The 5,000-nt window shown below is 49.8% G+C and overlaps 1 protein-coding gene and 1 long non-coding RNA gene across 2 annotated transcripts in view; one reads left to right on the top strand and one right to left on the bottom strand.

The window, feature by feature from the left end:
• Positions 1–5,000, bottom strand: part of ZEB2 (zinc finger E-box binding homeobox 2) — a 107,974-nt gene that overhangs the window by 97,642 nt on the left and 5,332 nt on the right.
• LOC116653649 lies at positions 582–1,575 on the top strand. The gene is made up of 2 exons (XR_004307850.1): positions 582–939; positions 1,307–1,575. It is a non-coding gene; the product is annotated as an uncharacterized LOC116653649 (long non-coding RNA).

The raw sequence follows: 5,000 nt of genomic DNA, 5'->3' as shown, positions 1-5,000 counted from the left end.
AATTCAGTAAATCTTCTGAGGAAGGAGGAAAAAAAATAAAATAAAAATAAAAGAAAAAAATAAAAGAAATCAGGAATCTCTGTCACATGTTTCTGTTCAACCGGGAACGTCTCGGGGATTGCAGTCCTGATGGGTGAGATCTGCCATGGAGCGACGGGGAAACGCGACATCCCACCGCCTGCATTGCGCAGCCCTGCCCTCCCCAAGCGCCTTTAATCTATTTGCTATTGGAGGGGGGTGGGGGGAGAATCAAACCAAACCTGAGAGGGGTCTTAAAAGTGGTTTCTGGAAGAAAATGACAGTTTGGTCGGCAGGAGATAGTGGAACTGCAAAGTTGTCACTTGAGATCTCCGCTCTGCCCCGCTTCTTCCAATACCAGCACTGTGTATTACTTTGTGCGTGTTGCAAATAGAGGCAAACAACACAGGAAATTTTGACAGCTCTGCCTGAAAGGGCTTAAATACTTCTCAGTAAGCAGGATCCGGTTATAAATAAACCTCCTCTTGGTGAGAAAAAGTGGCTGCGACCAAAGACCTCACCGGGTTTTTTATTATATTATTATTAATTTATTTATTTTCAGAACTGTCTTATTAAAAGCGCAGAAGAGCTTCAGAAGAACAAACAAACAGACAAATCTGGGGAGGGGGGGGCGGCCGGAAAGTGCCCATAGACGTGACTGGGGGAAGCCACGAGAGAGAGCCGGGCTTGAGAAAGTTCCACCGATCCACCTTCATCCTCTCCTCCTCCTCCTCCTCCTCCTGCGGCCGTGGAGCCGCTGCTTTTCCCCGTGCCTGGGGATCCCGACCCGCAGCATCCTCGTAGGGAAGGGGGAAAAGCATCGGAGCCCCCAAAAAATGGGGGGGAAAGGGTGATTTCTCGGTGCCGAGCTGCTCACCGGGGGTGGCCGAGATCTCCTGGCCCCCGCTCCCCAAGGTCACGGTGAGTAAACAATAATAGTAATTAAAACAAAATAATAGGCAGCAGTCAAGAGCGGAGAGTACACACACCTGACCCTAAGTATAACAGACTTCTCCGAGTAGAATTTGATCCCTCTCTGACACTTTCTACCTCAAGTGTTAGAGCGAGTGGCCATGAATAGTACAGGCATGCCATCTTGTAACACTATCTGCCTGTCAGAAGAGCCAAGGCTGGGTAGAGCAGGATCTATATAAGGCTTGTAACTAGGGGAAGCCCAACAAACAGCTACAAACACCTAAGTTATTTTACTCAGCCTCCACCCTTCTGCTTTTTCCCCCCTCTTCTCACTCTCTTTTTTTTTTCTTTTCATCTTGGCTTTCTGTTGCAGAATGCAAATGTAGCCTGCCGGCGGTGAATGGGCTGAATTGTGATTAAGAAGAAGAAGAGCTCCTTTCTTTGTTCTCCCCTCAGGGGATGTTTACTGGGAGAGACACAGCGGATCAGATATGAAAGGCATTCAGGTCAGCATTGATGTGAGCGAAAGTGAAATCATACCTAAGGCATTCAAAAGACCGCCGTGTCAGGGGTTCAGCTAACGGTGCATCTACTGTGTGTGTCTTCCCTGTTAGGCACAAAAAAAAAAAAAAAAAAAAAAAATCCTTTCCACAAACAGGCTTTTTTTCTTTCTTTCTTTTTTTTTTTTTCCTTTCTTTTTCTTTAAATTAAGACAAAAAAAAAAATTATAGGGAGAGGAGGAAAAAAATATACAAACTTTTCCTTTGCTGTACCTCCCGAGCAGGAGCCACTTGGCGCTCCGTCCCTGATAGAGCGGGCACGGAACGGGTCCATATGCATTCATTGCAGCCATTGGGATCAGAGTCAGTTTTAGGGAGGAAATGATCTCGTCTGGAATGGGCACCGCTGTATGTCAGTGCGCCTATATGTGCCCTATGTGTGTGTGCACACGGGCACCCTCTCCACGCACAGAGGTGTGCGTGCACGCATGGCTACATCCACCAGCCATGGCTCTCCATAAGCCGCAAGGCTTACTTCTGCCATACGAAACACGGGCAATCATCCCTCGCCTCCCTCCTTCTGTGATAAAGCAGCGTGGCGCATCGCAGCAGCACAGCACACCTCCAAAAGTGATCTCCTATCGACTTTGGAACTCCCAGGAACACTTTACAGACGGCTCGCAGCCCACGAGGCCGGCGGTGCAGCAGCGCACGCAAAGTTGGTGCTCAGCTATGGAAGTTACACCGCCTCGAGGAGGAGAGGCATTGTCCTTTTATTTTCATTAAACTTGCTTGATCAAGAAATAGCTGCATCTTCCTTCCTTCCCTTATTTTTTCCTTTGAGTGCATGCTCCTCACAGCCTAAATACCCCTTCCGTAGACTTTCCAAGCAGCTAGCTGACGCTGTTGGCATAAACACAGGCACGTGAATATATAGAAAGAAAGCACAAACTGCAGCTAAGCATACAGAGTTAGGAGGTGGCTGCACTCGTGGAAAATGAAAACCACTCAACAGCAAAAAAAAAAAAAAGATAGCGATAAAAAGGCTGAAAAATTCAGGAGCGGCGAGCATCCCCTCTGCTCTGGATTTGTTTACACCTCCAGAGCCTTAGTTAAAATATATGGCTTGTCTAATGCTCACATCTGCTTTAATGGTGACGTTTAATTCAGAGATATTTTCAACTAGTGTTTCTGCAGAGCGGATTTCTCTCCTTTTTCTCCTTACTCTAAAAAGACAACTAAAGAGCAATCAAAAAGGTGTCTGACTTGGCCATTCAGACAATTGCACCCTTGTGGGAATGCTGGAATGAATGGTACAGTGGACACCCCAGCACTATTGACGTTATAAACATGTAAATGAAACACATTAGGGCAGACAATCAATTGTCTGTGAGCACTGCAAACCTGCACTCCCTTTCTGTGTGACAGGCACAAAATAGTGTCTACCTTGGGAAGCCATGGTCTTGGGGGGGAAAAAAAAAGGACAAAGAGTTCTCTTTCACAGAGGAGAAAATGCACCTTAAAAGCACTGGGATAATGCAGATGCCAAAAAGTGTTGTGAGGCGAAGAATTTCCTATTTCTTGGAATGAATGTGAGGCTGCCGTAAAAGGATCAACACCCTTCTTCCCACTCTAAAGGGACACACATTTTTCTTGGGGGGGACATTACCAGCCTGTCCTGAGAGCTCCCATCTCCATCTCCCTGATATTTCCCCCCCGCAGTTGGGCGGCTGGCTTTATAGTTATCAATAATTAACTTGTAATTATTTCCTTCTTTTTTTTTTTTTTTAATCCTTCCCTTTCTTGATTTTCAGATACGTCTTTCCCCGGCACCGAACGTATTTCCTTGCAGCAACCAGAAATTCCCCCCAAAAGTTTCCTGGTGAAGCTTGTGTGCACACAACCCAGCGGGCACAGAATGGTCGCGAATGGAAAAAATCAGACACTCATCTCCAAATCCACCGTTATCCTCCAAATTCACCATCAAACAAACAGCTGAGCCCTGGCACCGCACACAGCCCAGCTACAGCTCGCTCCCATGGATCCGCACAGAGGAACCCAACTGCACACCCCTCACTCCCCAGCCACTCACATGGACCGCATCAATTTTAATACCTATTTCCAGGTGCTTTTCTCAAGGTTGCATGTTTTTCTCCCACCCGAGTAGCCACTCTGGCAACAATCTGCTCACAACGGATTCACAGCACTGCAGAGGTGCCCAGGTACAGGAGTGCTCCCAGATGCCCACCCCAGAGCGTGCCACCTGCATGTCACCCATCACAGCCCCCTGCTCACCCCCCAGCCCTATCGGGTGCCCCCAAACTTCCCCATGCAGGACAGAGAGCCTCACTTCCCACCACCGCAGGCTGCTTTCTGCTCTCGTTCGAGTGGGAAGAAAAGGTTTTCCCCCCTTTCCCAGCAGAGAGGAAGGGTGGGTGGGAGTCTTTTTGGTGAGGGCTCTGAGCGAATGTAATCATGTTTGGGCTGCGCTCCCCCTTGGATCAGACGCCCTGAAAGAATTGAACTTTCTCTCTTTTCTTTACAACTGGAAGCGAGATGGCAATGGAATCAAAGGGAGCTATTTGCTGAAAGTTTGGAGGAAATTAGGGCCAACTTTTCCCTTTCCCTCACCCCCATTTTACTGGGGATTTTATTGTATTTTATTTTATTTTAGTCAGGATGGGGGGAGTGGGGGGGGGGTTGAACAAAGCAGCCCCACTAAGGAGGATGGAGTGGACCTGCTCCGTTCTCTGGGCCCGTGGACGACTGGGGCAGCTCCGCACCGCTCCGCGCAGCGCCACCTCTACGGGGCGCCCGCGCTGTGAGGGGCAGAAAGGGGCTCTCTGCCTTCCTCCTCCTCCATCTCCTCCCGTGCCCCCTCCTCCTCCTCCTCCTCCTCTTCCTCCTCCTCCCGTGCCGCTACTTCTCCCGAGTGAAAGTGCTACGAAGTGAGTCAGGCGCCGACAATCATCTGACCGAACTTCCCGCAGCCCCGCCACATTCCTGGGCTCTCCTCTCCGCTCACCCCCACCCGGCTTTGGGCTCCTCTCCTCCCGCAGGACCCCACTCCCCCAGCCGCTGCCCCGAGCCGCAGTTCGGCCGCTCCGCGCCCCTTCCCCAGCCCCGCACACAGCGCGCACCGGGCGCACGCCGCGCTGAGCCATTAGTTGCCTTATTCTGATGTGTCCTTCCCCCCAACCCCCCCTCCCCAACACACACACACACACACACACATCATTTCTATGTGATTGCACTCCCACTGCTCCGGCTTCCCCGATGGCCATCTCTCTCTCTCTCTCTCTCTCTCTCTCTCTATTTTTTTTTCTTTGGTGGGTTTTTAATTTGAGTTGGGTTCTGTCTCGTTTCTAAGGAATTTCGGGCTGATTTCGATAAGCATCACCGTTTGGAGTGTTATCAGCAAAGACACGAGCTCAGAAGTGACATCTTTTCCACGAATCCGGGAAAGGAGAAAAATCCACTCAGGCCAGATAAATCCTGGGCTATTCCCCACGGGAAAGGAGCCGGGCATGTGCTTGTCGAGAAAGAGAAAATGGGAGGGGGGCTGGG

The sequence above is a fragment of the Coturnix japonica genome, chromosome 7, assembly GCF_001577835.2.
Source record: "Coturnix japonica isolate 7356 chromosome 7, Coturnix japonica 2.1, whole genome shotgun sequence".
NCBI lineage: Eukaryota > Metazoa > Chordata > Aves > Galliformes > Phasianidae > Coturnix > Coturnix japonica.
Note: the sequence above shows the minus strand (reverse complement) of the source record. Positions and strands in the feature narration are given on the sequence as shown.